Consider the following 10,273-nt stretch of genomic DNA (forward strand, 5'->3'; position numbering starts at 1 on the left):
CTCAATTAGTTTATAGGATATCTCAATTAGTTTATAGGATATCTCAATAAGTTTATGACGTATATCATTCAATATATAAGATATCTTATATAAAATGTATAAGATATCTTATTAACTTCAAACTAAATAAGATATATCGTTTTTAATACAATTTATCTTATAGACTTTAATAAAAGAGGGACGAAAGATACCAGAGGGACAGTCAAACTCATAGATCGAAAACAAACTGACAACGTCATGGCCAAAAATAAAAAGACAATCAGACAAATAATAGTACAGATGACACAACATAGAAAACTAAAGACTAAGCAACACGAACCCCACCAAAAACTGGGGGTGATCTCAGGTGCTCCGGAAGGGTAAGCAGATCCTGCTCCACATGTGGCACCCGTCGAGTTGCTTATGTTATTACAAATCCGGTAAATAGTCTAATTCGGTAAGTCACATTCGTGAAAAGGGAAGGGTATTGTAGTTACGACATAAGGAACATATCCGATATCATCTGTGAAACGGTTATTCCATAACGGTCAACCAACTCGTGATGGCGTCCGTAAAATTTACGAAGGGATGACTTCAACTTCACCATTTGGAACTCTTGGTTTAATAGCTTCCTTGTGAGCAGCAATCCTCTATCAAGGAAATCATGATAGGAAACACAAGCCCGGGAATATCGTATCAATTGGGAGATATATACTCCGTATGCAGGCGCTGCTGGAATGTTGCTACATAGAAATGGAAAGTTCACAATTGGGAAGCTGAAATCATCTCTTTTGTCGTAAAGTTTTGTTTTCAACCGACCCTCATTGTCAATTTCTAGATGTAAGTCAAGATATGAGGCAGACTTAACTGTATCTGTAGTATCCTTTATCTCTAGTTCGATGGGATAGATTCGTTCAACATAGTCACCAAATTTTGTATTATTTAGTGAGAGAACATCATCTATATAGCGGAACGTATAGTTAAAGGATATTGCTAACTTCTTATCTCTCTTCCTAAGAAGCTCCTGTATGAAGTCAGCCTCATAATAATAAAGAAACAAGTCGGCAAGAAGAGGGGCACAATTGGTTCCCATTGAATAAGATAATAAGATTAAGAATAAGATAATAAATTATCTTATTCAATTTTTAAGATATCTCATCGGTTTATAAGTTATCTTATTTATGTTATAGATATCTTATATAATTAATAAGATATCTGATTTAGTTTACAAGATATCTTATTTAGTTTTTAAGATATCTTATTTATTGAAGATATCTTTAAATAAAAGATTAAATCAACCTAAATAAGATTTCTAATAAAGTAAATAAGATATCTTTATAAATTGTTTAATAAGATATCTTATCTTATGTATACGATATCTTTATAAGCTGTTTAATAAGATATCTTATCTTATGTATAAGATATCTCATTAAGTTTATAAGATTCCCTTTATAAGTTATCTTGAAAATGGAATGAATATAGAACAGCCTGTCATTGTAACAAACAAAACAATTACAGCATTTATGGTAGATTTGCATGAACTTCAACTAGGTTCTAACCCTATTCCAGTTTATAGGGGTTGACCTTAATGAAAATAAGGCACTTTTTGCTGATTTTTTAACAGGGATTACTCAGATTCTTCAATATGTTTCTCCAACACTGGTTGATCTTTATGACCCGATGATATATGTGCAGTCTCACATTGAGTAATTGATTTGTTTGATACGGCTTAGAACTTATACGGCCTTTGCCATATTTGTCAATATTTCTGATCTTTCCGACACTTGTGCACTTCTAAGACTTCTATTGTGAAAAGTGCTTTCTGATCTTCGAGACCAAAATATACTCGGACAGTCAACTCTTAAAGATTGAGTTGATCATCATCGCAATAAGGCGCTTTTACGACCTCTACAGTGAAGATTGGTCTGCAATCCTGGACAACAAGGCTGTTGCTGGTCCTTATCCGACCTTCACGAAAAAGGTACTTTTACGACCTTTCGGTGATGGTCAACAATAGGGCGCTCGTACGGCATTTACGTAAGGATTGGCCTAACTTCCATGACTATATCTTTATTTATTCAATGACAAAACATAGTTTGTGCTTTACCGTGCTTACCTATAAAAATAGGGAGGATAATTTGCTGTTAATGTCTTTTTAACTATTGGTTGGCTATTCTTACTTGAAACAGAAGTACTAAGTACTAGTACTTTTATTTAGTGAAAGCTATAAATTCTAAAAAAAATTCGGCTTTTAGATCTAAACTTCTGTATTGTACTCAACATGTAAATAGATTTAAAATTTGGCATCAATAATTTCTAAAGGAAGATATCTGTTTTTCGTTTATTATTTCTCATAAATTAGGCCATTGTTTTTTTTTTCTTTCGTTTGATTTGTTTCATATGTTGTAATGTTATATATCTGATTATACGGTATGGGTTTTGCTCATTGTTGAAGACCGTACGTTGACCTATAATTGCTTAAAACCACATTATTTGGATACTAATGGATACTTGTCTCATTTCCTATTATACCACATCTCCTTATTTTATACATTTATCATACTGAAACATCTAAATATGCGCTTCTCTATTTTTCATGACGCGACGTTCAGCATTAACCAATCAGTCAATATATCTATTGTTGACGTCACAGTAGAAGTCGAGTGATGGTCGCCGTAAAATAAAAATATATATATAAAACTTCTATGTAAATCGGATAATTTGATATAAATTAGGTTCTTTAGCAATTGTTATTCGATTTTTTTTGTATATGTTCTCTATAAAAAAAAATATAATAAGATAGGCCGATGACAAACGATTTCCTTAAAATCATAGACTACAATGGAATAATAGTATTACAGATTTTTCTGATTCCTCTATAAAATGTTCAGGTGTCAGTATGCGTATGCAGAATTTGTATGCAACGTAAAAAGATTAATCTGAGTGAAATAGGTAATTTTCCATAAACTCTCAAAAGAAATGTCAAGCTAAATTGTTACCAGTATACTGATTTGAACAGTGCAGTTGCTTCTAAAAGTTAGAGTTCAATATTTTGCAGACTCTAACAACGAAAAACGAAACGAAATATGACATAGTAAAAACTTACATTTCTAGAGCTCTTGGCTGTAGGAAATATCAATATCTCCTCACAAATCTTCGGATTTTTCAGCTGTCGCTGGATACTGCTTTCCGCAACTTGGGCCGCTACGGACTGCTGTGGCGTTACCAACGTTACAACAATAGGATGCCATCAGAGTATGATTGCAGCGCGCAGCCGCTACGGACTTTTGTGGCGTTACCAATGATACAACAATGATGCCATCCGGATATGACTGTAGCGCATGTACACACAGTTCTGTGCCATATCCTCTGAAACATAGTAAAAGATTACCAAGAATGCAAACAAATAATATATAAATATCCCAAAAATGAAGAAAGTTATCATAAAGATGCAAGTCCTAAATACGCCAATACAACTCGGAGTAAGATGGAGTTTGAGATATTAACAATAATTTAATTTAATTTAAGCTTTTAAGCTTTAAAAGGAGGATTTGGCAGTGCCACTCGACTACTTGTTATTCTAAGCAAAGGTCGACAAGCGGATATCACATGAAACACATCTCATTAGATTTAAGAGAATTCCCCTTTTTATAGTTTTCTGTGTTACAGATTTTTTCACTACAATTTCTTCATTAATACTAGAGACACATAATAGGCTACCAGAGATGGACAACTCTCCTGTAAATGGCCACAATAACGTTAGAAATATCCCAGAAATTTTCTTATTTTTCAAACTACTTATTGATGTAATTACATATCGCCCTTTATCTTAATTTCCGCATATTTTCACATATAATTTAAAAGATTTGAAAAAAAATATCTTTCAAAAATGCATAATTTATGGACAATCAATGAAAAACAAATACTAGTACATTAAAAGAATAAAAGGAATTACCAAATATGCACAGCAGACCACAACAACAACCAACAGCCCACGCCTCCCAAAAATAACAAACAAACATAAAAAGGCAAACAGTTTCAAATAACACTGAACCCAGATAGTCTGACTTGTTACAGCATAAAATGTGGTGGGGTTAAATCAGTTTTATGTGCACCCCCTTTTTTTCTGTTTAGACTGTATGTCGGAAAAACAACACAATGAATGCATTGTGCAGAATAGAAATTTCGTTCATGATGTTATATCAAATACTGCATATGAAATTTCATTTTTTTATATGTTGTCAAATATGATAGAAGGGTTCACATGATTTTAAAATTACTTAGTCTATGGCCAAGGTCACTAAAATAGATTTACATAAATTGTATGGTGGGTTGAAGGGTATGCGAGTTTGCTCACTTGATTCTTGAAGTTGCTTTTATCAATACTATTTATCAGAACGTTTTTAATTCCATTTGGAATGGTGATAGTTTTTTGTCATCAGTTTTCCTACTGCATGTATAACGAAACGCATCTTAAACAACTCAAATTAAATTAGACCTCGTTGATAGTTATTGACTGTCCTACTTTGGAAATGAAAATCAAAATATGAGAAAAAAATCGAATGATTGTAAAACGGTTTGAGTAGGAGAAAAGAGCTCAGTCGCATACTTGTTCAGAACTTTGTTACCAAACAATTCCCTTACAGTGACCGAAGAGGCAATGCATCAATGGTTAGAATTAAAATTGCCTGTAAAATATATGAGGGTCTGGAGAGGGTGTACGGAATAGAGAATAATGGGCAAAAGGTGCAGAATAAATGGCAAAACAAATATAGAATAGAAAAAAAAAATAAACCAAAAAATAAAGAATGGAAAAAATGGTATAAAAAAATAAGGAATAAAGAAATAAAGGAACCCCTCCCAATCCAAACCCTCATATATGCGTTTCTTGGATATTTCCTTCACTATGCAGTATTAGATGCTATATGCATGAAGTATTAGAATCGTGCATTTGATTCTTAATTCCTTTATAAGCACAAGCGCGATTAACCCAGAATTAATTACTGAAAAAGCTATGTTACAACAAGCCAGAACCATCTGATTTTCAACGCTGCGGGTAAATTTGGACACATATAACATATTGTTTTATTTGATAAGTGTCCTCTTATGTGTTAAAAAATACAAAAGAAGCTACATCCATGTCCGGTCATACTGTGTTTTAAAGTGTTAATATTCGTAAATGGTTATCAATCGAAAAACAGATTAAAGTCCCAGATTTCCTAGATCCTGACGGCACAATCTAGTATAAGACATATATTCTTATTTCTCTAGATTTACAAAAACAATTGTAAGCAATTATACACGTCTGTGCTTTTATCTCACATCCAAAACTATGTAAAACAATACAATATTAGTAAACAATGTATTTGTAGAATATGTATGGTATAGTAGCGTGTTACTCACACTTGAACATTATGAAATATTGTTGCTGTAATTATGTAGTCTTGTCGATTTCAGACAAAAACAGGGAACGTTTCTTCATATCATTTTTAGCCACCATAGATTTCATTGAATGTTTAACGGTTGGTTCCACTGGCATACAAAACGCAATCATATGTTTTAATGCAGGGTACATCTGCCGTCGTCTGTTTTTTGTAGAATATTTTGCTGCTTTTTCCTCGACTCATCGGTATCTCCTTTTTTGCAGACCATTCGGGAGGCAGTTGAATTTATTCCGAAGAAGAATTCGGTTATTCTTCACAATCATTTGTGTTTGGTGGAGTGAATAAAGTAGACAAAACTTCAGGGAATATAACCATTACATATAACATATGCTCACTTTTCTACCCGTCACATGATGAGATCGAATATTTTGTGTGTCATATCACTAAACATATTAGCGACTACAGTATTGTACAGTTTTAGCCCTATAAACTTATTTAGTCGATTATCAAATAAACACATGAATAGAATTTCATTGCACGATTCAAGGAAAAGAATGCAAAATATTGTTGCAGTACCAGCTGTTTGCCCCTGTGTGACTTGAACAACAAAATAATCAACGAATAAATCCAAATGACAAGAGGCAGAACTGATTCTGAGCGCTCTAAAAACGAAGTTGACAAAACAAAGATAAATCTTATGTTTTTCCTGATAATTGTGATCGCAATTGTGTCGTATATACCAAGAATTAATAACCAGCTTGGTAGTGATATACCCATCCGATCACGAATCAGTTGCTGGGAACAAATATTACGTAATTTTTTTCGAGGTTTGTTATTTTACACCATATAGTAAATCCTTTCATTTATGGATATTTCGATGTGAAGATACGAAAAGAACCAGTTAAGAACTTCAACAAAGATTGGTGCAGGAAGAACTTATCTTTTTCCTATGCTGAGTCCGTATCTTTGAAAAGCTAAGAGAAGTCATTGGCATGACTGACTGCTATGTCAAATCTTTATACAATATACAATGTAGCATATAACAAATATATTTGAGTTGAGGTTGATATAGCTTAGGTTTATTTATATCACTTGTTGTCATTCTCCTATAATGATTCAATGATTCATTGATTCAAATTTGTGTGTACATGTAATTGAAAAACCCACGTGTATATATAATCACTGGTGCTATTTTATCTGTACATTTTTTTATATGTATAAGTTGTATATAAAATACTATTATAATTACTTTGTGCCGATGATCAAACAGAGTGGTAAATAGTAATGAACGCATATTTCTATAAATTAAAGGACATTGTTTCCAAATAACATTGGTTCACAACAATATTGTGGTTTAGCTATAGCTATAAAACCAGGTTTAATCCATCATTTCTACATAAGAAAATGCCTGTACCAAGTCAGGAATATGACAGTTGTTATCCATTCGTTTGATGTGTTTGAGCTTTTGATTTTGCCATTTGATCAGGGACTTTCCGTTTTGAATTTTCCTCGGAGTTCGGTATTTTTGTTATTTTTACTTTTTTGGTATTTTTCAAAGCAATGAAGTCGTCTGGCAACTTTAATGACAGTTTGATGTAAGCACGTGATACGTATCGCAAAAAAGCATGAATTGTTATGGACACATCTTAGACACTCTCAGAAACAAAAGCCGAAGAAAGCATTTTGGAGCATGAAAGACATAAACCGTCTAAAATAATAGCCAAAAAACGGCTATTGGTCAATTGGTGTAGACATTTTCCATTGTTAAGATTCCTATTTATACAGTTTGGACGTAAGCAGAGAATCTCAGATGGTTGTAGTGTAGATATTTGGTGTATCAAGATATCAAGATAAACAGGAAACTTATTATCTTTTTGCGTTTTTATACATAAAAATGTGCTTTTGAATTGTACTTGTTGCAGAAAACTTTGTACATTTAAAGAACTATTGTTTGTTCGTCGTTTGTCATGGCACGTGTTGTTTATCTTTTACGACTCGTAGTATTTGTTTACCTCTTCGTATCTTACACCTCCCCCTTTTTGACTTTTACTATAATATTTTAACAGATTAGTTGATTGTTGTTTATTCAACGTCTTCCAGGAGCAAATATATCATGGATAAAAGAAATAAAAACTTGTAATAATTTGGTTCAAGTCCAGTGTCAAATATTTCATACATGTTGGATTAAAGATCTAATAGGCGACACCGAAAAGGGCCTAGTAAAAGTAAAATCAGCACTCGTGCACATGTCTCATGGAGTCGCGAAAGATAAAAGAAATCGTGTGACTAGCTACCGAAAAGAATTGATTGACGTTTTCGTGGTAAGTGAAAATTTGAAACAAGGTAAAGAGGCAGACAATTTAAACTGAGTGTCAAAGTAAAATCAGCACTCGCGTGTCATTTGAGTCAGACAAGATAAGACAACTATCGATATAAATTGATTGATGTTTGCGTAGTAAGTGACAAATTTGGAACAAGGTGAAGAGGTGGACAATTTAAACTGCCATTGGAAAACAATCTGATTTTGTTAGTTCAGAATTAAATTCTTATATATCGCTGTTCCGATTCGGTTACGTGCACAGAGCGTAGCACACTCCCAACTGAGGCTACGGTTAAGATAGTACACTCATAATGGTAGTAATATAGTCATTGGTGGTAATAGATTCAGAAAAGACAAACATGCGAATAGCATGAATATTATATGGTATCTGTAACCGCCAGTTTGACAGCATAAAAAATGAGGTGCGTGGTCATGATTTAAACTTAAACCGTAGCCTTAATAAGGTATGCGTTCTGGCAAATGCAAGCGCAGTAAAACTCGGGTTGTTCTTTGTAATGTGTAGACCTCGTGTCTGGTTTTATAGCAACACAAATCGTCAGTTCATTCACTAGCTGGGTCATACCAAAACTTAAGGATTGAATAGTTTGCTTCTCCACAAAGCACACAAAACTGACTATAGTTAGAGTAGTCTGGTTGCCTTGGAGTCAGGTTTAGTCCTAGTGGGGAAACACTTGTTCCTACAGATGATTCATCATTAGTTAGCAAGTTAAAAATCCAGCTTGATTGTCTGCCCAGTACAACTAAGATTTCAACATGTTCTCCTCTTGTACAATGTATATGGTTAAAATATTGCCCACCATTGTAATGCGCAGCCATCCATTATTTGTATTTTATCAATCAATTGATCCGAGGAAAACGAAGTTATTATAACCTCATTCAACGACAACAATTCTTGAACTGCAAAAATGTTTAAAAGGAGATTTGGTAGAAGATACAAAATGTCAAGATCGTTTTCTAAAATTTACAGGAATGTGGAGTATCAAATGTTGAAGTGTGAAATTATCCTAATAATGGATCATGTATCGATTCCAACCCACTGTCGCTAGCTAGCTACATGGTACAGGATAGACTTTTGTTTTAACTGAAGCTTAATTCAAATAAGGTGGCCGCTAGGGCACTAGGTTCGTTGCAAATGTTATCGGCATTGATGCACCTCCATTGGATAACGGAAACAGATGTTATTTAATGATTGCTGTGATTTAAGTCACATTTAAGAGGAAAATGGCTTTAAAACTTATAATTTACCACATTTATGACTGTCTTTTTTCATATTTTACACCTGCAAGTCTAGCTGCTTCCAAATTTCTATAGGACATAAGAATGTATCTTTACAAGTCCGTAGGATTAACAAACTTTTTTTTTTATAGTAAATCCTTACAATCAATTATATATGTGAAACAAAACAAAAAGTTGTATATGCATTTTGCAAACCCTGACTTATAATTCAAAGTATCAGAAAACAGGAAGTAAATGTCTGAAAGATAGAATAAACTGCAGACACAGAGATATGTCTTGCCTGTATATAATTTTGATGATAAAAGGCAAATGTTGAAATTAAAATGTCAATTATTTACCATGTAAACTATGCTAAACATTCAGTCAATGAACCATGACTAAAGGTGCAGAGCCAAATAATCTCCATGGAAATGAGATATGCCAATGCTAATCTAATTGCATACCAAATATCATTGACTTATCATAAGTTGTTCCCCATAAACTTTAGCATGTAAACAATGACTGAAGGGGCATGGCCATATAATCTCCATCGAAATAAGATGTGCTAATCCTAGTAAAACTGCATATCAAATTTCATTGACTTACTATTAAACTCTTAAACTGACCTAATTAACAAACTTCAACAAATTGTTGACACCAAAAGAAACAGCACACCTATGTTTGGCCTCCATGACTTCGTTGAGGCAAAACAAGTTACAACTCTTCACTGTCAAATATGAAACCATTCTGTTCTGTAGTACTGGAGAATAACGTGACGAAAATATCCACCAGTCCAAATGATGTGGTTGTAAGCAACTGTAGGTCACCAAAAATTAGCAAACCAATAAAGTAAAGTCAACTATAAAAGGCTTACTCTTGTGGCCAATCTTTTAACCAAATGCAAGAAGAGAATTTGTTTAGTTCATTTATCATATTGGAAAATTTAAAGTATCAGCAACCAGGAAGCAGGTGTCCAACATATCTGAAAAGTGGTCACACTTAACAACTAATCTCTGTCAAGCTGATGACCACTGTTTTGTAGTTTTCACAAAAGTGTGAGCTGATGAACTGATGGACAAGGAGATTGCAATATAGCCCCACTCCCAATTAAGGGTATGATAGCATTCCTGACATTTCATAAAATTTTACAGAAGCTTCTTCATAATCATAATGAAGATGTAACCATCTAGAATAAAACTTTGCTTTTTTCCCCATTTTTCCTTATTCTACTGATAAAGGAAAGTTATTTTAATATCTAATTTTTATTATCAAATTTATTTTTGCATTCATTATCTAAATGTAGTCTGGAGTAAAAAATGTTCAAACTTGAGAAAAGTGTGAAAGAAAGATTTGT

General features: G+C 33.3%; 1 protein-coding gene across 2 annotated transcripts in view; it reads right to left on the reverse strand.

The window, feature by feature from the left end:
- Nucleotides 1-10,273, reverse strand: part of LOC127720699 (E3 ubiquitin-protein ligase MIB2-like) — a 132,529-nt gene that overhangs the window by 83,749 nt on the left and 38,507 nt on the right. The gene's annotated exons all lie outside the window — the stretch shown is intronic.

Source organism: Mytilus californianus, unplaced genomic scaffold, assembly GCF_021869535.1.
Source record: "Mytilus californianus isolate M0D057914Y unplaced genomic scaffold, xbMytCali1.0.p SCAF_11, whole genome shotgun sequence".
In the NCBI taxonomy this organism is placed as follows: Eukaryota; Metazoa; Mollusca; class Bivalvia; order Mytilida; family Mytilidae; genus Mytilus; species Mytilus californianus.